The following is a 25,257-nucleotide window of genomic DNA, read 5'->3' as shown; positions in this document are numbered from 1 at the left end:
TTTTGCAGTCAGTGTCTGGGAGGTCAACCCAGCCCCTCTCATCACGATAAAGCTCTGGGTTCCTGCTTTTGTGGTGCTCTGTCTTTTTCTTCTTCTCAAAAACCATAAAAGGTGTCACATCCCCCGTTGCACAGGCTCCGCTGGGAGCGCCGTGGGGGCTGGGCCGGCGAGGCCCCTGCAGCCTGCTCACCTGTGCCTCCAGGGGTTGCCTTATAAGGTGAAAAGCAGGCGCCCTGGTGGCTGCGGGTTCAGCCCAGGGCTCAAAGAGGAAGTCCTCAGTTTCGCAGAAGCTTTGCAGGGGTCTCTGCACATCTGGCCTACAAGCCCGCAGCCAGCTCACTACAGGGTGTCTCGGGGTATCTGCTAACAAGCAGGAGTTAAATGCCAAAGACCATGGACACAGGCCTTCCTCCTCCACGGCAGTTAAAACCAGAAGAGACGCTCGGGCCATTCGTCACCAGCAGAAGCAGGCAGCCAGGCAGGAGGGTGCCAGAACATTAGGGGAAGCGGATGAAGCTGCAGCTTGGGCTCCCAACTGTGACACTACGAGTTCATGTCAGCTCCCAGCGAACGATGGGCCAGGCCTGAACTGGGTGCCCAACACGCAGCTCTCACTTAATGCTCCAACAGTGAAACAGCATAAGTACCTCTATCAGTCCCACTTTACAGAGAAGGAAAACTGAGGCTCAGAGGAGGGCAGTGACTTATCTAAGGTTAAGAGAAGTAACTTTTCTACCAGACAACGGGCAAGCGGGAGAGACAGAAGAGGCCCCCAGGAACACCCCTCTGAGAAGGATCACTGTTCATTGCAGCCACGGGCCACGCGTGGCTACCAAGCCTTTTAACTGGTTCCAACCGAGATGTGCTGTGACTGTGAACCCACACTGGAGTTCAGAGTCTTGGGTGTATATTTTTAAATTTTTAAGTTAAGGAAATTTTAATTTTAAAATATCCCCGAATTTTTCAGCTTCATTTTGAAATCAGTATTGATTCATGGGAAGCTGCAAAAACAGTACCCAGAGGTCCTGGTATCCTTTGCTCCATTTCATATGGGGACATCTTATGTAGTTACCGTAATTACTGTACAGAATCAAAACCAGGAAACTGACGTATGTGTGTATAATGCCTTTCATCACATGCGTAGATTCATGTAACCACCACCACGATCAAGATATCGGACTCTTCCCATACCACAAAGGTCCCCCTTGTGCTATCTTTCCTTGATTATAAAGTAGAGATGACGAGTTGAAATATTATCAATTGTGTTGGGTTACAAAAAAGCAGATCATTAAGGGACTTGCCCAGCGGTCCAGTGGCTGAGACCCCACACTCCCAGTGCAGGGGGTACGGGTTCAATCCCTGCTCAGGGAACTAGATCCTACGTAACACAACTAAGACCCCGTACGGTCAAATGTAAGAAATACTTTTTTTTTTTTAACGAGATCATTAAGATTAATGTTGCCCGCTTCTTTTCACTTTGAAAATGTGCCACTATATTAGAATCATGTACGGGGCTTGCCCCCTTCCTGTGAACAGCTCTGGCTTAGAAGTTCAGACCCAGCTTGGCCATTAGAACAGGTCACCTGACTTCCCTGAGCCTGGCTCCTCTGGAGCAGACCAGGCTTTCAGAGTAAACGTACAACTGTCCGTTCAATCAGTGCATTTATTGAGTGACTGTTGTGTGCCGGGCATTATCCTAAGGGTGGGGGACACAGAAGCAAAGACTCTGGCTTAAACAGGAATTGTCCCCAGCCCCCAGGGCACGTAAATCCAGCAGGGGATCCCAGAATCCCAGGCCCTTCCTGAATTCCCACCTCTCAGAACTCAGTGGGAGGCAAGCGGAAGGAAACGACAGTGGGAGAGAAACACACGGAGGATGCTGATGTATATATTAACACGCAGCTGCCGTTCCCAGGCCGAGAGCTCAGCGCAGCCCTGGACTCCAGTGCCTGACTCCCAGGCATCACCCAGCCCCCATGCGTCCACCTGTCCTTCCACCCATCTCAGACTCGAGGACATGGAGAACAGACTGTGGTTGCCAAGGGAAAAGGGGCAGGGGGAGGGGCTGAGTGAGAGGCTGGGGTTAGCAGATGCAAACCAGTATGTACAGGATGGTCAACAACAAGGTCCTATTGTAGAGCACAGGCAATTATATTCTGTATCCTGAGAAAGACCTTTTAAACTGTGGTGCTGGAGAAGACTTTTGAGAGTCCCCTGGACAGCAAGGAGATCAAACCAGTCAATCCTAAAGGAAATCAATCCAGAATATTCATTGGAAGGACTGATGATGAAGCTGAAGCTCCAATACTTTGCCACCTAATGTGAAGAGCTAACTCACTAGAAAAGACCTTGATGCTGCGAAAGACTGAGAGCAAGAGAAGGGGGTGACAGAGGATGAGATGGTTGGATGGCATCATCAACACGATGGACGTGAGTCTGAGCAAACTCCAGGAGATACTGAAGGACAAAAAAGCCTAGTGTGTTGCAGTCCATGGGGTTGCAAAGGGTTGGACGTGACTTAGCAACTGACAACATGAGAAACCAAAATGATAAAGAATATTTTCAAAAGAATGTATATATATGTAAAGCTGAATCACTTTGCTAAACAAGCAGAAATTAATAGCATTATAAATCAGCTAAACCTCAGTTTAAAAAACAAAATAACAACAAAAAAAATTCACACGTGCAAAAAAGATAAAAATTTCTAACATGAGGAAAAGCAGATTAACAAACCTTCTTACGCCCACCATCTAGATTTAACAATCGTCAACATTTTACCCTATTTCTTATTGTTCTTGGGAGTATTTGGAAGAAAATGATAGTCATCCTAACATTTTAGCCTTAAATCTGTCTGCATCTCTGTAAAAAATGATACTTTGTTACTTAACCACAATGCCATTAACAATATTTCCTTAATATAAGCTGGTCTTCACTCCATGGACTCTGATTAGAAACGCTGAGTCCTGGGCCTTGCCCCAGACCTGCTCAGTCAGAATCTGCATCCTCATAAAGTCCCCAAGAATTTGTGAGCATGCTAGTTGGAGAAGCAAACGTTATGTCCAGTCTGCTGTAGAACTGTCTCCCTCAAGACCCATCCAGGTCCTAAGCCCAGGACTTCAGACTATGACCTTATTTGGAAGCAGGGTCACTGCAGACATAATTCATTCAGATGAGGTCAGACTGGCATAGGGTGGCTCCTAATCCAACATGACTGGTACCCTTATTTTAAAAATTAGAGACAGACGTACATAAAGGGAGGATGATGTGAAGAGACAGTATAAGAAAGAAAGAATGCCATTTGAGGCAACGTGGCTGGACCTAGAGATTATCTTATTAAATGAAGGAAGTCAGAAAGAGAAAGACAAACACCATATGATATCACTTACTTGTGGAATCTAAAAGATAATACAAATGAACTTACTTAAAAAACAGAAATTGGGGGCTTCCCTGGTGGCTCAGTGGTAAAGAATTCGCCTGTTATTGCGGGAGACATGGGTTCGATCCCTGATCTGGGAAGATCCCACACAGCCCAGAGCAACTAAGCCCCTGTGCCAGAACCGCTGAACCTGGGAGCCACCGCTGCTGAAGCCTGCGCACCCAGAGCCCCTGCTGCACAAGAGAAGCCGCAACAATGGAAGGCCGTGCACAACTGGAGAAAAGCCCACGCGGCAGCGAAGACCCAGCTCAGCCGAACTTAAGTCAAACTTAAGTCAATACATAAAATTATATTTAAAAACCAAGCAGAAATTGACTCACAGACATAGAAAACAAACTTATACTTATCAAAGGAGAAAGCTGAGGGAGGCGAATAAGCCAGGAGGTTGTGATGAACGTATGCACAGCAGTATACATAAAATAGATGATCAAGAAGGCCCTGCTATAGGTTAGGACTGGGTGCTTTCACTGCAGTGGTCTGGGTCCAATCCTCGGTCAAGGAACTAGGATCCCACAAGCCATGCAATGTGGCCAAACATAATAATAATAAATACACTTTGCAACCCACTCCAGTATCCTTGCTTGGAAAATTCCATGGACAGAGAAGCTTGGCAGGCTATAGTCCATGGGGTCGCAAAGAGTCGGACACGACTGAGCATGCACATACCAGGAAGAGCCCAAACAGCCAAAAGCAACCTTGAGAAAGTTAGATCACATCACACTTTCTGATTTCAAGTTATATTACAAAGATACAGTAATCAAAACAATACGATACTCCCTCTTGCAATCAATTTAACAGGACTGACCTACTGTCAGCACTAAGACTCTTTCATGAGATGTGACAATCCACCAGTTCAGCTTCTGGACTGTGAAACTTACAAGTTACAAAGGCGGGACTTTAGAGGAACAAAATTTGCCACACCAAAATGCCTGTGAAATGTGGATTATTTTGAGCTTAAAAAAAAAAAAATCAAACCACAAAAGATGGAGGAAGAAATTTTGACTTTCCTCTAACTGGCTGGGCTTCCCAGGTGGCTCAGTGGTAAAGCATCTGCCTGCCAATGCAGGAGACACAGGTTTAACCCTTGGGTCAGGAAGATCCCCTGGAGAAGGAAATGGCAACCCACTCCAGGATGCTTGCCTGGACAGAGGAGCCTGGTGGGCTACAGTCCATGGGGTCGCAAAACAATCGGACACAACTTAGCAACGAAACAACAAATTCCTGTAAGAGAGCCTCCATCGCCAGCTACCTGCAGTGAAGACGGGCCAGGAATGGGAGGGGAACTCTCAGAGAAGGGTCCACTCTGTGTCCTATTCTCTCTGCACGGCCCAGTAAATGTTTACCAAACACTTGCTGTTCCATCTCCAGGTGAATTGCCTTCCTCGGCTTTGAAGTCCCAAAGCCCTACCCCCAACACCCTCTTTTGTCTTTAGCTGAAGATATTATTTAAAAGGTGAGGGTTTTGGCCATTTGGGGGAGTTACTCAATTTTTATGGGTCCACCCTACGTATATGCTGCTGCTGCTGCTGCTAAGTCGCTTCAGTTGTGTCCAACTCTGTGCAACCCCATAGACGGCAGCCCACCAGGCTCCCCCGTCCCTGGAATTCTCTAGGCAAGAACACCAGAGTGGGTTGCCATTTCCTTCTCCAATGCATGAGAGTGAAAAGTGAAAATGAAGTCGCTCAGTCGTGTCCAACTCAGCGACCCCATGGACTGCAGCCTTCCAGGCTCCTCCATCCATGGGATTCTCCAGGCAAGAGTACTGGAGTGGATTGCCATTGCCTCCTCTGACCCTATGTATACATGTTATTAAAAGTTTGATTTTCTCCTGTTCATAAAAACAAACAAAAACAAGGGCCTACTATATAGCACAGGGAACTTTACTCAATACTCTGCAATAACGTATAATGGGAAATAGAATCTGAAAAAGAATAGATATTTTGTTTATGTATAACTAAATTCCCTTTGCTGTACATGTGAAACTAACAACATTGGAAATCAACTATACTTCAAAATAAAATAAAAATTGAAAAAAGGAGAGAGAGACAATAGTCAGATGACTACAAGCCAAGGAGAAAGACCTCGTAACCAGATCTCCCCACAGTCAGAAGTTCACACTTCTGGCTCCCAGAGCTAAGACAGAACACACTTCTCTTCATGCCATGCGGCTTGTGGTGCTCCGCAGCACCAGCCCTAGGACACTCAGTATTCAAAGCTTCTCCCAGCTGGGCCCACACTGAAAGCGTCTGACATAGCCAGTCTGTGGTGGGGGCTCAGGTGTGGGTGTCTGTAATGCTCCCAGGGGTTCCCAGCTTCAGCCAGTCTGGGATCACTGCTCTGCCTACCCAGTTAACCATCACAGTGGCTGGTGCATTCCTCATCGGCTGCCTACTGCTTTGTGGGCAAGTGTTACCTAGTGGGCTGCTGTCTATGGGGTCGCACAGAGTCCGACACGACTGAAGCGACTTAGCAGCAGCAGCAGCAGCAGCAGCTACAACAGCAAGTTATCTGGGGAAAGGAACACCCAACTCCAGGGCTGGAGCACTCAAAGCAGGGGTCCTCAACACAGAGTTCTGAATCAGCAGTGCAGCGTCACTGGGAGCCTGGTAGAAATTCAGTCCCTCAGGCATGTATTGGAGAAGGAAATGGCAACCCACTCCAGTGTTCTTGCCTGGAGAATCCCAGGGATGGGGGAGCCTGGTGGGCTGCCGTCTATGGGGTCGCACAGAGTCAGACACGACTGAAGCGACTTAGCAGCTGCAGCAGCATGCCCCAGGCAGACCTGTCTCAGAGACTCTGGGGTGGGGCCCGGCCAGCTGTGTTTGAAGAAGCCCCCACCTTGTGATTTCCACACACCTCAAGTTTTGAGAACAAAGCCTCAGCGAGATGAGAGCCCCGAGCTGTGTGCGCACTTAATAGCCTCCGAGGGTACCAGCCGATGGGAATTTCAGAACCATCAGCGTAAAGAAGAAAAATCCATCACAGGCCCCAAACCGGGTACTTCCTTCCTGATCAACATCCTCCTCCAACTCTGGCTCCCAGTTTCTTTGTTAATTAACTTGCTGGTTGAAACCTTAATATGCGAACGCAGTAACAATTCCAAACAGTTGGAGAGAGGAAGGAAATCTCACCATGGTGCCCAGTCCTGCTCCTCAGAGGCCACCAGGGCCAGAAGCTCGCTGTAGATTTTCTCAGAACTCTTGTTATGAATCCATCTTCGCCACCATCCATTCCCCTTAAACACACACTCCAGCGGCCAACTACACTTTTATACCTCTCCATCCTCCGCTTCACCATGGAGCCCCACCAGCCTCTGTTCTCATTACACGCCGCGGTGTGAGGACACGTAACTGATGAAGCCAGTGCCCCGTGCATACTCCCCATCTTCTGCTTCTACGTGTGATGCTGCACTTGACACCCTTGTGCACGTACCTTTATACCAACAGCCGAACCATCAGGGGCCAATTAAAAACACCGAGGGGCTGATACGAGGCTGTCTGCTTCTTATTTACTGACCAGGACATTAAAAAAAAAAAAAAGTAATACCATTTATCATCACCTCTGTCCCATAAAGTAAAATCACTTTAACACTGAAATCTTAGAAAGACAAGATATTTTTAAAAGGCAAAATACCCGACATGCATTGCTTTGTAGAACACTCGTGTTTCTCAGTTACTTCAGACCTGCAGTAACTTCCTCCTGGGCTGGTTTTCAACACCATCTTTCGAGGGAAGCAGGGACCCAGGACTGCACACGTGCACTCACCCAGCACCCCCAAGGGCATTGTTCCGTAAGGAGAGGCTCCACGAGGTGCCCCATCCTGCCCTAGGGGCCACTGCCCGGCTGCCCCAGACACCTCCAGAGCCAAATGAGCCTCATTCTCAGGCAGAAGGGCCAGCGAGCTGCCGGGGACGGGAATTCCAAGCAGGCACCTGATAAGATTTTTCAAGGCAGCTGGATTTTGTTTTCAAAGAACTCCTTTGGCAGGTGCTCATCCACCCTGGCTCAGCGGTAAAGAATCGCCTGCCGATGCAGGAGACGCCCTCCAGGACAGGACCTGACGGCCCCCCTGCTCCCAGCCAGGGACAGAGCCGGAGGACTGAGCCACTGCCGCCCCACGTGGGGCTCCTGTCACCCCACCTTCGCTGCCCTGCAGGCCAAGCCTCTCCCTTCTTCCTCTCCTTTCCCCGGGGATCAGACCCACACCGGGGCTCTCCCATCCTGCTCCCTCCCCGCCGATCCATCACAAGTGTCCCACCTGATCAGTCTCCGCCAATGTCTGAGTCCAACCAGGACTCTGAATTGACACAGAGTTCAACTTGGCATTGAGCTCAAGACTCAGCAGGGGGTGGGTCCCCACAACCAGGAACGGGATTTGAGACACACGGGGCCACCACACGACAAGAGTCCTCTGTGCTCATCTCTTTCCCGAAGCCCCACCCCAAGCAGCAGTGACCCCACCCCACCCTCCCCAGGACTCCCTGCTCTCCCCTCTCTTCCAGGCTTTCTCCCCTCCTTTCAAAGACCCTGTCTCCTCTTCCGGGCATCTTTCCACAGTTCCCTTTCTGAGAGAAACACAACCCATTTGTACAAAAGCAAACATTTCAGGCTCTCAGGCTATGCGGCCTCTGTCACAGCTACTCAACTCTGCCATAAGGGCACAGAAGCAGATATGAACAAATAAGCAAAGGTGTGTCACAGCAGAACTTTATAAAACAATGCAACAGAAATAAACTGCGATATTTTCCTCCAGTGGAATATCACACAGCAGTGAAAATGAAATGATCAAACCCACCAACACTTTAGAACATCAAATGAAAAAGGCAATTTACAAGAAACATATTGCATTATTCCATCTATATAAAGTTTAATGCAGGCAATACTAAGATATAAGTAGTAAAGACAGTATTTTTAAAAATCAAGAGAATGAATAATACAGAAGTCAAAATAGTTGATAGCCCTTGTGGAAAGGAGGAGAGTAAATGAGGTTTGGGGTACATTGTATCTTCTGTTTCTTGGTCTGGGTGGTGATTACATGGCTTTTTCATATCACTGTACTTTTAGTGGTAAATATGTATGGTATGTGTGTGCTAAAGAAACAAAGTTATGCAGAAACAAAAAAGAAACATTACCCGTTTCCCTGCTCAGAGCTGTAAAGATTTGAGAGGGGCCAGCAGGCAGCCCTGTCATCAGTCCCACTGGGGAAATTAGAGACAGATGTGCATACTTTTTGTTAAGATTTTCCCCGTGGACACCAACTCATTACAAGGACTCAATAACTTAATTTTTGAGTCATGGCTAAGTATCCCTTACTTGGGATTCCCAGGTGGTGCAGAAGTAAAGAACCCGCCTGCCAAGGCAATGGCACCCCACTCCAGTACTCTTGCCTGGAAAATCCCATGGATGGAGGAGCCTGGTGGGCTGCAGTCCATGGGGTCGCCAAGAGTCGGACACGACTGAGCGACTTTCACTTTTCACTTTCATGCATTGGAGAAGGAACTGGCAACCCACTCCAGTGTTCTTGCCTGGAGAACCCCAGGAACGGGGGAGCCTGGTAGGCTGCCGTCTATGGGGTCACACAGAGTCGAACACGACTGAAGTGACTTAGCAGCAGCAGCAGCCCATGTAGGAGATGCACGAGACATGGGTTCCATCCCCAGGTCGGGAAGATCCCCTGGAGAAAGAAATGGCAACCCACTCCAGTGTTCTTGCCTGGGAAATCCCATGGACAGAGGAGCCTGGTGGGCTACAGTCCATGGGATTGCAAAGAGTCAGACACGACTGAGCACGCACACTCCTACACACACACACACACACACACACACACACACACACACACTCCTTTATGTAAAGATGAAAGTCCAGGGAACCGCTGAGCACCGGCCCAGAAGAACCTAAGGAAGGCTCCCCCTGACCAGCCAGTGGTCCCCAGACCACACTTTCAGGAGCCCCGTTTTAGGCATGTCCCCTTCAGTGATTAGCCCTGACCCTCACAGCCCCCTCCCCAGGCTGACCTTGGCAGTGATGACAGGGGCAGGGGGGCAGGCTGCCCCCAGCCCTTGCAGCCTTGGGTGCAGAGAAGCATCTCAACCCCAGGCTGGGGGAGGTTCCCCTCTCCTGCTCACCCCCAAGCCCCCTCCTCGCCTCCCCGCAGTCATGCGGCCCAGGGCTCTGTCTCCCTCTTTTGTTCAGCCACACCAGCCAAGCTAAGAAGTCAAAAGACTCCATGTCAATCGCCGTCGGAGAGCACAGTCCGCCCTCGCCAGCCCTGCCAGTCCAAGAGGCTGCCCAGGCCTTCTGGAACCTCCAGCTCCGGAAAGCCACATGACACCCAGAGCGGGGGCGAAAGGCCCGAGCCCCAGCACATTCTCAGTGCAGGCCGAGGTCTGGGAGAACCGCGGGTGAGCTGCCTCCCGGGTCAGGACTGAGAGCTGCCCTGACACACTCACTCCTAATGGCATCAACCCCACGTGGGCATGACAAGCCTGCCCCTCCACAGCCCACAATGTGGGAAATGGAGAGACAGTGTCTGCAGCTTTTGAGGCTGAGCCATCAACGACCCGGGGGCTTTCCAGCGGTGCTCGCTCCAGGCTCAGAGAAACACAATTCTGCCTCGGAAGTCATATGGTGTGAATCGTAGATCCTTAGTTCTGAGGGAGAGACCCCAGCCCCTTGCTGAAGACCCAGGATTTCTCTGACTGCTCGGAGGAATCTTGCAGGGAGGACGAGCCCTGCTTTCTCAGATGGGAGAAACAGTGCCCAGAAAGGCCTAGGAACTTGCCCAACGTCACATAGCCGAGAGGGCAAGGCTAGAGCTAGACCTATGGTTCCAAGCAGAGCAGACTGCCAGTCCGGCCACCAAGGAACCGACCAAAAGAGTCTTCCAACAGAGCTCTGTTCTTTGTGCAAACATAGGTGTGTTGTTATTTTCAAATATAACAACACCAAGCCCAGGAATCGTGCTCACGACCTGCCCAGGTGCTGCTCTGGGCCCTTCAGTGGCAGATTTATTTGATCATCTCCACAATTCCAAGAGGTAGGTTTGGCATTAGCCAAGTACTACATCTGGGGAAATGGAGGCGCAGAAAGGCTAACAGACTTTCTGGAAATCACAGGAGGAGGTCAGACCTGGGATTTACACTCAGGCACCTGGTTCAGAATCAGTGAGCTTAACTGCTGCCCTCTGCCACAGAGGAAAGAAAGGAAACAGAGAAAAGGAAAAAGAAAAGAGAAGCAGGTTTGGCTTGTGAACAGGATCAAAACTCACCGAATTTAAGGGCAAAAATCCCCTTGACCAGTACCCATCGGACAGATTCTGTGATGCACCCACCATCCCCCAGAGAGGGCTGAGGAGCTGAGCTCTGCAGATTCTCTCACTGTGCAACCTGCACCAGCTCTTCAGCTGGCCTCAGTCTCCCCATCTGTAAAATGGACGTAATCCCTTTATCACAAGGGCTATGAGGATAGTACAACAGGGCAGGGAGAGGAGAAAGGGTCACAAAGGATGGGACCCGGTCAGGGAGGATGAGGGCTTAGGAGATGGACAGTAGGGAGAGAGGGCGGGTCAGGCCACTCTGCGGGACAGTGTGGTCACGGCCCAGCAACACCAGCATGGCCTGAGAGTCTGTTAGGAGTATGGAACCCCAGCACCCACACCCGCCCCAGATTCCAGAGTCCACATTTTAACAAGATCCTCCAGGGAATTTGTACACACATTAAATTTTGAAAAGCCCTGCCCTGCCTCTCTTTCTTTTTTTTTTAATTTTATTTTTGGCCCTTCCACGCGGCATATGGGATCTTGGTTCCCCAATGAGGAATCGAACCTGTGCCCCCTGCAGTGGAAACAGAGTCCTGAACATTGGACCACCAGGGAAGTCTTTTTTTTTTTTTGGCCACTTCACAGGATTCTTGTTTGGAGTGAATGAAATGTAAAGTTCCTGGTACATTATTGACTTTGATAAAGGCTAGTTCCTCCTCCCCCCAACCCTCACCCAGCATATGATCACGATGACCCTGGGAAGGCAGCAGTTAACAACGGTTGCCCAACGCCTGCACTTTATAGACACAATTTCATTTCAGCTTCAGTGCCTCTCAGGGTGAAGTAGAAACCATGGTCACCATGTTACAGATGACGAAACAGACCCTCAGAGAGGGCCTGTGAAGCCCCAGTCACTGTGACTGTGGAAAGCTGGGGCGGGTGGCGGGGCCCGAGTCGTCTGATGCCCCAGCCCTCGTGCTAACCACTACGCTCTCCTACTATGTCACTCTGCCTGCCCGTTTTGGAGCCTGGATTTGTTCTGCTGCCTTTCAAAGAGGACCCCCAGGCCCACTCCCACTCCCTCCCTCCGCCATCCTTGGCTTCCATGGGCCAGGCCAGGGGGAATCTCCTGGGTGAGCACAGCCCCCTGGGGACTAGTTGGGAAACTCTGGACAAACAGCTGTCCCAGCAGACAAGCCAGAACTGGAACGAAGAAACAAAAATTTACTGACTTGCAAATGTATGAGCAATCTGGGCTGCTGGGTTTGCATTGTTAACACAATGGCTTTCTGCCTGCTGAAGTCACTCTGCTCTGATCCTCTCACTCAGGGGCGCAAACAGGACAGTGAATGTGATGTGAGCAGTGACATTTCCAGAAAAGAATGGCCAGTCCCGCCTCTGCATTCCTGAAAGGAATCCCCCCGGAGCCCCTGAGGACCCGGGTACTGTCTCTGGAAGCATCCTCCTGGGCTGCTCACAACCTCCTCTTCTATTCGAGAGTTCTAGCTGCAAAGCACCTTTGGTTCCCTTCCAGGGGGTGAGGCCCCGCTCCAGGACACCCGCGTCATTTCCTGGCTGCCGTGGCAGGAGGAGAGGCGGGCGTGGGTTCCGACCATCTCCTCATCGGAGGGAGGTCGGAGCCAAGGGCCAGGGGCAGGAAGGAAGCCGCCCAGCTGAGCCGCTGCTGGAAACATCCATGCGGATGCTGCTCTTAGAACGTGATCTTGTTGCTGAAATAACACCAGGGCTGTGCATTCATCTGACAAAATCTTAGACTATTTGTTCGTTCCATGAGAAAGTAACATAACTACCCGCCAGAAACTTAAAGCAAGAAATCACACACACCCATGCTGGCAGGGGTCCCCAGGCCACGCCCACATTCAGAGACTCCATGGAAGAACTGAGCAATTTCCACAGCAAAGATGGGTTAACAGCATCAGAGTCAGGACACAGAGCCAGGTCAGAAGGGTAAGACCCTCAGCCAGATGTTATTGTCTGAATGTTCGTGTCCCTTCAAATTTCATATGGTGAAGCCTTCACCTCCAAACGTGATGGCAGTTGGAGATGGGCCTTTAGGGGTGTAATGGGATGGGAATACTTGAACTCATGATGGAGAACGAGAAGAGGATTCAGTTCACCCCTTGGTTACTTAAACACAATAGCAGGCACCAAAGGACAGCTGTGCGGCCACATCGCTGAGAGGTTCCCATGGGGCTTTGCAGCCCCACTCTCCACACTGGGCGAAGGGGACGTGCTCCCTCTTTGCTCTGATCTGGTCCAGGCTCCCCTCTTCACTGCCATGGGCTCTGGTGGCCCCCGTGTGAGGTCCGTGAGCTGCACTGCTCTGCCCTTGGTTCTTCCTCCCCCTGGACCTCGGGCTCTGTCTCCACTTACCCAGCGGTAGGGAATTTAAAGGAGTCTGTTCCCAACTCCCAGCCCACTCCAGGGCTCCCTGCTAGACGTCAGCCCTGGGAATGTCTTCCTTTTATTCCTGGGGTTTTTTCTGTCCATTCTGGTTTCCCGGCCTATGGCTGCCTTCTTCAATGCAGCTCTGGGAAGGATTTTCTAATACCTTTTGTTCAGGTGGGAAGGCCACCTTTCCTGCTGGGTCCTGTCCGTCTTGCTCAACGTTCTTTGGGTGGCAGGTAACACGAACCCAGGGCTGGCTCCCACGGGCCCCCAAGCTGCACAGTCGCAGAGCCTGGCCTAGAAGCACCCCCTCACACTTGCTTTCCTGCTCTGCTGCTGTCCCCTTGAAATTCTTAATAACATATGAACAAGGGGCCCTATGGTTTCCTTACACTAAGACCCTGAGTTATGTGGCTGGTCCTGCATAAGGCCATTCTAGAACCCTGGATCATCAAAGGGAAGTTCACTGGAAGGCCAAAGGCATGCACATGGTTGGGTCTCACGGTGCTGGAAGCAGGGCCTGGAAAACCAGGAGAAGGTCTCTTCCTCTTTATCTCCAACCCTGGCCCCGCTGGCCCCTCGAGCTCCCCGTCTGCACCCCTGCTTAGCCTGTGAACAAGACACACAGGACTGCCGGCCAAGAGTCCACCTCCTTTGTTCCAGCATCAGCCCTGACGACATCTCACGGGCCAGAGACGCCTACCAGCTCAGCGTGGGTCAGGTGTCCAGCCCTCGTGCAACCAGTTCTGGCCTGCGGGTGGTGGGTGGGGCAGGGTCCCACCGACACGGCCTCCAGAAAGCAGCAGAGTCAGCAGCTGGCAAGGAACAAATGTGCCTTGAAACTCCCTGGGACAGGCAGTCCACAGCCCCCAGGCCGCTTCAGCCTGGGGATCACGGCTTAAGAACCGTGCTCACTCTCCCATGAACCTCGCCTCTAGGCTGGAGTGCCTCAAAGCCCAGTGGTGATTGATTGGCTGACCTCTGATCTTAAGTCCATCTCCAGCTGAGCTATTGATCAGGGCAAATCCTATCCCCTCTTGTCATCTCCTGTCTCCTTCAATTTAAAAACAAACCAAACTGAAATAAATAAACAAAACTTCACAAAGAGGCCAGGAGTGTGATGGACACATAGATCTGGGAAATGGCTGTTCTGGGAAAGAAGCTACACTCATACACACACAATAGAATGTGTATTTTCTAAGACACTGTGAGCAAGCTATATATCTTGGGCCCTTCAAAGTCTGATCCTTAGTAACTCATCGAAAGCGTTCTCTGGGGTCACATTCTGAGTTCTGTGCGGGACAGATAGCAGCCGCCCCAGAGGAAGTTGATTAGACTCCGGGAGATAAATCTTGTTGGCTTCCTTCCTCTCTGAGATGATTACAAGCAAAGTGCTCCCGCAGTCCCCTCTGGGAACAAAGGCCCTGTGTCCAGTGAGGCCCCCCCACCTGACCCCTCATGCATTATGAATTGTGACCTCATGATCATTTCATGAAGCTCAGCACCCTGAAGCGGAGCCCTCTTGGCCCAGCAGGCTGCCCCCCTATCCCGGCGTTGCCCCCTACCAGCTCCTGGGGGCTAAGCCCCAGCCTAAACGCCAGCAGGGCCTTCTCCTGATGCTGCCCTGGCTGATGCCTACGGATGCAAGATCCCTTTTCTACAAAGCTCTTCCGCTTCTCCTGGATAAGCTGGCCCAGACCTGCGGGAGTCCAGACCTGCAGGAGGCCGGGTGCCCTAAGCGGGTAACAGGCACAGGTTTTGGGAATAGAAGCCACAGGCTTCAAACCTGCCCGATGCCCACTTTCCAGCTTCCACTCAGGAGGCTACTTCCTTGCTCCCTGTCTTCAGCTCCTTGTCTGCAAAAGGGGGTGACGACAATAATGCTGATTTCACAGGAGCAGTGAGAGGCTCAGTGTGATCACATGTGTGAAGTGCTTGGCAGAGAGCCTGGCCCCGGGAAGCAGGGGAGAAACTCCAGCCAGGGCCACTGCAGAATCTGTGAAAATGTGGAGCCCTTGTTCAAAAGGCAGAAAAAACCTTTTTCTCTTCTTCATCCTTCCCTTCTTTTGTCTCAATCGGTCATGGTGTTCTTCATTCGCTATTTAATGACGGGCTCCCTCAGACAGAGGATGGCCACAGGACGAGTTGGCAGAGGGCAGTGGAGGTAACTGGGGGGTTGGGGAGGGGGCAGTGAGCCAGTGACTCAAACTCGTTCTGGGAAGCAGGGAGGTAGTGGCAGGGAAACCCATCAAGCCCCAGCACGTGCACTGTTATCCTGTCACACATCACTTACAAAACACACACATAAAGATAAAATTATTAAGAATTTTGAGAAGCCTCCTGCAAGCACTAAATCCCAAGCCCAGGCCCGTCTGAGTGCAGGACCATCTGCCTGGGAGGCCTGACTGCAGAGATGACTTCAGTTTATACATCACCCTGATTCTTGGATTCAAGAAGCCATTTATGGAATAAACACTTTTTAACCATTTGGGAGTAGCTACTAAAGCTGCGGTGCTGGAGAAGACTCTTGAGAATCCCTTGGATAACAAAGAGATCAAACCAGTCAATCCTAAAGAAAATCAACCCTAAATGTTCATTGGAAGGACTGATGCTGAGGCTGATGTACCAATATTTTGACCACCTGATGTGAAGAGCCCACTCTTGGAAAAGAGCAGGATGCTGGGCAAGATTGAGGGCAGGAGGAGAAGGGGGTGACAGAGGATGAGATGGTTGGGTGGCATCATCGACTCAATGGACATGAGTTTGAGCAAACTCCAGGAAATAGTGAAAGACAGGGAAGCCTGGTGTGCTGCAGATAACGGGGTTGCAAAGAGTCAGTTACAACTGAGTGACTGAACAGCAACTAAAGCTTCACACAGACATACCATGGCCAGAAATTTCTCTCCTCTGTATATACCCAACAGGGATGCCTACGTGAGCGACAGCTTGTGCGTGAGCGACAGCTTGTGCTGGATTGTTCTTTGCAGCACTGCTCACAAGAGCCCTACGTGGAAATACAATAACCAAACGCCCACCAACTGTGAAATTCTTAAACAACGTGGTCTTCCCAGGTGATGGAAGCCACACAGAAGGAAGAATGACAAGTATGGCAACAACAGGGCTGGGTCTCAGACATAACTGTGGGGACGATTTAGGGGGCTAAGGAGATGACGCAGGCCCCCCCTCCGTGCAGCCCCCCAGATCCTAGATTTCCTTTGCCTTCCATCTCCTTACATGATTTCGTGGCATTGAGACTATCTCTTGAGGACAATGGTGATGAACGATACCCGGTGTGTTCAACCAGCCTTTCCATATGGTGCTGAGGCATTCTCTTGGTGCCATCGGTGGACCTTGTTTGACTCCAACTAACACTGGATGAGAACCTACTGTGTGTTCAGTATTAGGGGACAAGGATGACGATGTCCTTGTCCTCCAAGAGCTCAGGATCTGGGAACTTCCCAAGCACTCCAGTGGTTAAGACTCCATCCTTCCACTACAGGGGGCGAGGGTTCAATCCAGAAATGAGGATGCCTCGAGGCATGGCCAAAAAGTAAAATAAATAACATTTTTTAAAAATAAAAAAAAATTTTAAAAAAAGAGCCCAAGATCTACAACATAGAAAATTCCAGGGGCTCAGAATCAGCGGGGCCTCAACCTACAATGGGCGTATTGACACACCAATACCAGATCCTGTCATTTCTATTTATCATATGGAAACAGTCACACGAGCGCCAAGCTCAGCTCCAAGACGGCTCACTGCAGCATTGTTTAAAACAGTGAAAAGAATTAAACAACAAGGTCCTACTGTAAAGCACAAGGAACTGTATTCTATATCATGTGATAAATCATGATGGAAAAGACTATGACAAAAAACGTGTACATACATGTAACTGAATCATTCTGACATACTGCAGAAAGTAACCCCACCTTGCAAATCAGCAATACTTCAATAAAATGTTTTAAAAGGCTAAAATGGTGAAAATTTTAAAATAACCTACGTTTCCAATGATGAGAGACTGGACCAAAGAAGGAAAAAGAAAATGAGGAACTACTGCAGAGCCACTGGAGATCACGCTGGAGAAGACTGTGGACATGCTCGCCAGGCCTGTGATGAGCAGAGACTGTACCTAACGTGGAAGCCCACAGGTGGGGCTGGAGAAGACCTAAGACTCCCGGATCAGAGACAAAGGACTTGACCTCTTACTGCAGCGGGCCTCCTGGCCCAGGTCCCGCGGGGTGACGTGAGGGGGCCCCAGAGGGTGCTGTACACACTGCCCATCCTCCCCTGCTCGGGAACCCTGAACTTAGGGCACCAGGGTCTCTTCTAGGGGGCAGGCAGCCTGCTGACCTCATCTTAGAGGGTGATTCTGTATTACACTGAGCAGAAACCAGTCTTGCCCTCTTGTTGAGGGGGAAGCAGCACATCTAACCACTACTGTACAAACATGCTTGAACAGAGGGTCCATGCTTCTGCCTGAAAACATGCAGAAATCCGAGAGGCCCACAGAGAACAGCTCCCAGTGACAGAGAAAAACGCAGGTCACTGCAAAACAGGTTACCAAACAGTCCCTCTGTTACGATGTTGAGTAAACACACACCATGTTAGATAAGCACTGAGAGCGGACTGGCAAAATACACTCACAAATGGCTTTGGGTTGTTTGTTTAATAATTATTCCCTGATAGCTCAGCTGGTAAAGAATCCGCCTGCAATGCGGGAGACCTGGTGAGTTTGATCTCTGGGTTCGGAAGATGCCCTTGAGAAGGAAAAGGCTACCCACTCCAGTATTCTGACCTGGAGAATTGCATGGACTGTATAGTCCATGGGATTGCAAAGAGTCAGACACGACTGAGAGACTTTCATACACATTTATTTGGCTGTGCCAGGTCTTAGAGTGCAGTTGTGCAGTTGTGTCGGACGTTTAGTTGTGGCACACGGGATTATTATTTTTTTTTTTTTTAGTTGTGGCACGTGGGATTTTTTAATTGCTTTACAATGCTGTGTTGCTTTCTGCTCTATCAGTCATAATTATATATATATATCCCCTCACTCTTGAACCTCCCCCACCTCCCTCCACCCCACTTCTGTGGGCCATGACAGAGCACAGGCCGGGCTCCCTGTGTTACACGGCAACTTAGCTGTAGCGTGCAAAGTCTCAGTGGCAGCATGTGGATCTAGCTCTCTGACCAGGGGTGGAACCCGAGCCCCCTGCATTGGGAGCACCAACTCAGCCCCTGGACCACCAGGGAGGCCCCAATATATCATGCTCACAGACGTTTCTGAGTATTCTACAGTTTCTGTAATGAACAAATATTGATTTTATATACAGGAAAATACACCCAAAAATAGTTCTTATAGCTAAAAATAAAAAGCTAGACCTTGCTATGTTTACAAAATGCCAAACCCTGTTCTAAGCATATGACATGTGTCGCCTCATTCAATCCCCACAACAAACCATGAGGCAGACACTGTTTATTGTCCCCATTTTCCAGATAAAGCAAACTGAGGCCTGGAGAAGTCACATGGTGGGAAATCAGAAGAACTAGGATTCTGGACCTGAGTAGAGCGGCCACAGACTTCATGCTCTTAAAACCACTTTCCTATATGCCTGGAATAAAGGCTTATTATTAAGAGGGAAAGCTCTCTTAGCAGCGGCCCTTGTATTCATAGATGTAAAGATAAATCTAAAAACAGAGACAGGAATTATTTTCTCTCCACTCGGAAAGTTAAATGAATCTAAAACCAGCCCCAGGTGGACAGGAAGACGGTGGGCGGTGTGTGCTGTCACTCAGTCGTGCCCGACTCTCTGCGACCCCATGGACCGTAGCCCACCAGGCTCTTCTGTCCATGGGCTTCTCCAGGCAAGAACACTGGAGTGGGTTGCCATGCCCTCCTCCAGGGGATCTCCCCGACCCAGGGATCGAACTCATGTCTTCCCTGTCTCCCGCATTGCAGGAGGATTCTTTACCCAGTGAAGCCACCTGGGAAGCCCAAGGAACACCATGTAATAACATGCAAACGCTTATGACTGAGTCAAAAAGGCAGAATATATAATTTATGCAGAGCAATTCTGCACATGTGTAAGAAAATAAACACACACACACTATATTCAGAGGAGGAGGAAAGCACCAGAACACGGTACACAAAGATGTCACCATGCTTGCTTCAGGGGTGAACCCTCAGGGGTATTTTTTTCTCCTTTTCCTGAATTTTCTTTTATAATGAAAGGTGTTATAAAAATCTAAGAAGCAAGACAAAAACACCAACGAAGCTAATCTCAGACCATGAGGGCTAATTCAGACTGTCAAGTTCAACCCAGCCATAGTTTATGAACTGGCTGCCAGCTGGCCTAATCTGCCTGAAGAATGTTTTACTTGGCTGAATCCTTGTTTAAACAAATATTCATTGCTTTCTGTCACTATAAAGTATGGAGATTTCACACCAAATTCAGCTTTCTCTGAATGTCTGCCTCCCTATGACACAGCTGTTCCACCCCTGTAATTTGATAGAAATGTGTTCGTCTGTACCCCAAAAGGGACAAACTAAAATGTTCATAGCAGCTCTCTTATTATTAGCCTCGCACACACAAAACCACCCAAGTGCCCATCACAGCGCAATGACTCAATCGATTGTGGTACGTTCATATCATGAAACATGGTAATGAAGTTGCGAGTGAATGGTTTTCAGCTGAGCCCCACACTTGTCTGGATTTCAGACATAATGTGGGGTAAAGAAGCCAGACACAGAAGTACACCACGGGGACTTGCCTGGCAGTCCAGCGGTTAAGACTCGGTGTTTCCAATGCCCTGGGTGCAGGTTCAAGCCCTGGTTGGGAAGCTAAAATCCCACATGCCTAGCAGCCAAAAACACCAACACGTGAAAGAAACAATATTGGAACAAGTTCAATAAAGACTTTGAAACTGGTTCACATTTTAAAAACAAAACAGGAAGTATACCCTAGATGTAAGTGTTGATACTATGCAAACCAGAAGAGCTGATGTCCAGGGTTAGAAGTTGGGACAGCGGCCCCCTCTGGGGGTGGGGGGTGGGGAGACACCAAGGCAGTGATGGTGAGGGGTTGGGAGGAAAGTGGGATTTCAGGGCAGGTGTGCCCTGCTTCTGATGTGGGTGCGGAACTGTGTGTTCAGTCCTCTAAGGTCCATCTAGCTGGACACTTGAACACCTTTTGCGGGGCATGAATGTTGTACGTTAGCGTGAAAAACTTTAAAATGACAAAAGCGAATACAGTAAAATCTTAACACGAGACAAAATACAAAGCTCTGGTTTCTCTGGACAAATGAACAGCCCCAGAAAGACGAGCCCTCATTCCCACGCAGTCAGCCGGGGTGTGACCCCCCTGTTTCAGCCACCCCTTCGTGGACTCTGAGAACCTCTCAGTTCTGAGGTGTGGGAGCTGAGACTCAGAAGCGGCCTACTGAGGTCACACACAGATGTGGACGGGAGACTGGCGGCTGGCACCCCGGTTTCCGGGCCCTCAGGACATCATCCCATGCAGGATAGGTTAACTGCATCTGAGCAGGAAGGAGACCATGCCACTATCGGAGTTAACACTGCATTTGGGCTATGAGTGCAGGACAGAGGCCAGCGGTCCGAACCCTCTGGATTCTCACTACACTGACTGACTGGAAGAAGACAGTGCTTCAAGTGTGGCAACTCTCAATTTTTCTCTCAATTTTAAAAAAATTGGGGAAAGGGTACTGAGTGCCTTGTGAGGCCCAAGCTTAGGGATGACTGTGCTGGGAGCTGGAGCATTAGGAACCCACCCCAGGATCCGGGGGACCTGTGGGCGTCGATGCAGGCAGGTGTCCCATGGGCCAGAAAAATCACTGTGACACAGAAATGTAGTCTTGGGGTCAGATCCTTCCCCAAACTGTATCCACACATTGCCAGCAATTCCATGGGGCAACTTCTGGGAGAAGGAAAATGGGGCTTAAAATCTTCTCCCCAGGACTTCCCTGGTAGCTCAGTGGTAAAGAATCTGCCCGCCAATGCAAGAGACATGGGTTCGATCCCTGATCTAGGAAGATTCCACATGCCATGGAGCAATGAAGCCCGTGGCCACAACTGCTAAGCCTGTCCTCTAGAACCCGGGGTTGCAACTACTGAGCTCACTCAAGCCCACACGCCCTAGAGCCTGTGCTCCGCAACCAGAGAAGCCACTGCAATAAGAAGCCCGAGCTCCGCAACTAGAGAGTAACCCCCGCTCACGGGAACTAGAGATAACCCCAAGCAGCAACGAAGATACCCAGCACAGCCAAAAAAAAAAAAATCCATGTTTCCACTGCAAGGGGGGCTCGGGTTCTATCCCTGATTAGGGAACTAAGATCCTGCGTGCCACTCGGTGTGGCAAAAAAATAAAACAAAAATCTTCTCTCCAACCTGATGCCTGAAAGTCCAGTATGTAAGTCTCCAGCCGTGTCATCCCCTGGAAGGACACTGCTCTGCTGCTCTCGGTCCTTGGTCCTCACTTAGGAGGAGGGTGCAGAGAGCAAGTGTTCTCTGGTGGGGGCCACACACCTGGGATCCAGGGGCAGGGAAGACACGGGTCCCCTCCATGAACCCCTGTTAGGGGAGGTCCTCATCCTCCAGAGAGGGCACTGGATGGACAGAGAATTATAACAGAGTTGTGGACAGATCTCCCGGCACATGAGTGGGAAGAGAGCTCAAGTGGCTTAGCTTCACTAAGCCTCTGTTCCCTTGTCTGCAAAGTGGAGCTAACAACGAGCGTCCTCTGAAGAAGACTGGCATGAAGATAGATGAGAAAATCAGGTCAACCACTAAGCTCGGTGCCTGGCAGGCAGTAGGTGCTTAATAAATGCCAGCTGAGGAGGAGGAGTCTGGCCTGGGAATTCTCACCAGCTGAACAGGAAACCAAATCCCCCTAAAACCAAATTCCCTTACCAATTCATGATTAATCTCTCTCTCCAAAACATTACTCCCTTTCTTGTCCCCTTTGACCTTAATTCTGTGCTAACTAAATACTAATCGACTAGAATCAGATGACTAAGATTGCTGTTGTCGATAACATAGACAACGTACTAAAAACGCTACATAGATATCATCATAAATGTACAAACTTGGGTTGTTTATCCAGGGCAAAATGAACTCACAGGACCCCCACCCCCCACCCCCCAGCCAGGAACCACGTGGCCAGAGACTCATAAACCAGAGATATCCTGATTCCCGAAGCTATGATTAAGAAAATGTCACAGAAATGTCACAGTTCAGTTCAGTCGCTCAGTCCTGTCTGACTCTTTGCGACCCCATGGACAGCAGCACACCAGGCTTCTCTGTCCATCACCAACTCCCGGAGTTTACTCAAACTCATGTCCATTGTGTCGGTGATGCCATCCAAACATCTCATTCTCTGTCACCCCCTTCTCCTCCCATGTTCAATCTTTCCCAGCATCAGGGTCTTTTCAAATGAGTCAGTTCTTCGCATCAGAAGATGCGAAATATTGGAATTTCGAAGTATTGAAATTCCAAAGTATTGGAATTTCAGCCTCAGCATCAGTCCTTCCAATGAACATTCAGTACTGATTTCCTTTAGGATGGACTGCTTGGATCTCCTTGCTGTTCAAGGGACTCTCAAGAGTCTTCTTCAACACCACAGTTCAAAAGCACCGAATCTTTGGCACTCAGCTTTCTTTATAATCCAAATCTCACATCCATACATGACTACTGGAAAAACCACAGCTTTGACTAGACAGACCTCTGTTGGCAAAGTAACATCTCTGCTTTTTAATATGCTGTCTAGGTTGGGCATAGCTTTTCTTCCAAGGAACAAGTGTCTTTTAATTTCATGGCTGCAGTCACCATCTGCAGTGATTTTGGAGCCCAGAAAAATAGTCTCTCACTGTCTCCACTGTCTCCCATCTATTTGTCATGAAGTGATGGGGCCAGATGCCATGATCTTAGTTGTTTGAATGTTGAGTTTCAAGCAAACTTTTTCACTCTCCTCTTTCACTTTCATCAAGAGGCTCTTTAGTTTTTCACTTTCTGCCATAATGGTGGTGTCATCTGCATATCTGAGGTTATTGATATTTCTCCCGACAATCTTGATTCCAGCTTGTGTTTCATCCAGCCCAATGTTTCTCATGATGTACTCTGCATATAAGTTAAATAAGCAGGGTGACAATATATAGCCTTGACGTACTCCTTTCCTGGTTTGGAATCAGTCTGTTGTTCCATGTCCTGTTCTAACTGTTGCTTCTTGACCTTCATACAGGTTTCTCAAGAGGCAGGTCAGGTGGTCGGTATTCCCATCTCTTTAAGAATTTTCCACAGTTCGTTGTGATGAAACGTCACAAGATGATAATCAAGCCCAGATTCTTTATTCTTTGACCTTAAAACACACCCAATTCAAACACCAAGTCTCATTGGATCTGAGGCTCATCTCCAGTCCCTGGCTGGGCATCCTGCAATAAATAAACCTTACTCTGCTGCAGACTGTCAATGCCAGGGTTTGGTTTTCTGTGCCTCGGGCACGTGAGCCCTTTGCTGGCTTACAAGTGGTGGTTTAGTCACTAAGTCACGTCTGACTCCTGTGACCCTGTGGACTGTAGCCTGGCCTCTGTCCATGGGATTTCCCAGGCAAGATTACTGGAGTGGATTGCCATTTCCTTCTCCAGGGGATCTTCCTGACCCAGGTCTCCTGCCTTGCATGCAGTTTCTTTACTAACTGAGCCCCCTGGGAAGCCCCAGGCTTACAAGTATTATGGGTTAAAGGTTGGCAACTGGCTTCGCCCTCATCCCTACCAGCTGGAACCAATCTCCTGGCCTGTAACAAGGGCTGGAACCTTGCTGTTTATCTCCCTGGTGTGCCCCCAGCACCTAGGATACTGTCTGCACAAGGCTGACACTCCGTAAGTATTTGGTGACTGGATGAATCAATGCACCTAATTTTAAGGCTAACTCAAATGCCCTCTCCTCTCTGGCAGGTTCCTGCCCTGGGCTCCTGGGCTCTCACACCCCCACACCAGGGTCACCCCCACATCAGCCTCATGACGGCCTGTTTTCTCATCAGTCAATACTCTCAGGAATGAATACATGAATGGAATGAGTTACGAGAGTGAAGGAGAAGGTGAGCGATTAGCTGATAACCCGACGTGCTGAGCCTCTGGCTCCTTCCTTCCTGGTTCCTCATTTGGTTCAGGATGCAGAGAAAACACCCAGGCAGGTCCTCTCTGTGCCCCTCGGCTTGGTGGGGATTGTTCTGGCTCAGAGGGACCTTCTAAAAAGCGAAGAGGAGGTGCTCTTTCCTGGGCCCAACAGGTGGGGCACCCCGGGGGGAGGGGGGCAGAAAGGCTGATAGGGTATCAGCAAAGGGTTCATTATCCTTACGCAAGAAGCTCCCCGAGGCCTCCATTCCTAAACTTCAGGCTATGGGTGGAGTCCTAACAAGGAGTCTGCAATCCACTAGGGAACAGAATTTTAAAATGCCTCCAAAGTATATTTGCTCTTCCACAAAGTCATGTCAATGAAGTTTTAAGGAATAAAACACATACTCCCTTACCATTGGCGTCTTAAATCTGCAGTGGCTTTTTGTCCTTAGGCGTTTTCTGTATCACTATGTGATGGAAGCCATGGGTAGGAGGCTCTATCCTGGAGCTCACCCAGGCGCTGCAGATCCCTGCAAAGCTGGCCCCCAGCCCCTCCGGCAGGGACCCAGGATGCCTTGTTTGCTCCTTGCAAGTCATCTGCTCAATCAGTCGAAGGTGATTGGACCAGGAGTGGTCACCTGATTTCATCTGGGCCAATCAGGTTCTTCCCCTGAGCATATGCTTACCATATTGTGCCTCGGATTTGCAGTTCATAATTTTAGGCGCTGGGGGCAGCTATAGGCCACGTGGGCAGAGGAGAGTAAGTAGATTGGCAGTGAGAGGGTGGAGAAGGGATGCATCTGGTTCCGACTCTCTCCTGAGGCACTGCTGCCCTTGGTCACTTCCAATAAATTCCCTTCATTTCCTGTTGGGAGCCAGATGGCTCCCACCAGCTCCAACACCTGCACTCACACTTTCTACCCTTGCCTGAGGCAGGGGGCTTGTATTTGAAAGTGTTCAGAACTAATGGTCTGCATAGAACCGCAAACTTCCATCGTTAAAATAATTATATGTTAAAGCAATATCAGAGGA

At 49.6% G+C, this 25,257-nt stretch overlaps 1 protein-coding gene across 1 annotated transcript in view; it reads right to left on the bottom strand.

Moving 5' to 3' along the window:
• The window catches only part of MEAK7 (MTOR associated protein, eak-7 homolog), a 71,875-nt gene extending 47,091 nt beyond the window's left edge, over nt 1-24,784 (bottom strand). Inside the window, exon 1 of the mRNA XM_027513907.1 lies at nt 24,639-24,784. The gene's annotated coding sequence lies outside the window, so the exon portion shown is untranslated. The remainder of the gene's footprint in view (nt 1-24,638) is intronic.
• Nucleotides 24,785-25,257: the final 473 nt, after the last annotated feature.

The sequence above is a fragment of the Bos indicus x Bos taurus genome, chromosome 18, assembly GCF_003369695.1.
Source record: "Bos indicus x Bos taurus breed Angus x Brahman F1 hybrid chromosome 18, Bos_hybrid_MaternalHap_v2.0, whole genome shotgun sequence".
NCBI classification, from domain to species: Eukaryota; Metazoa; Chordata; class Mammalia; order Artiodactyla; family Bovidae; genus Bos; species Bos indicus x Bos taurus.
The sequence above is the reverse complement of the archived record's forward strand: the minus strand, read 5'-3'. Positions and strand labels throughout refer to the sequence as shown.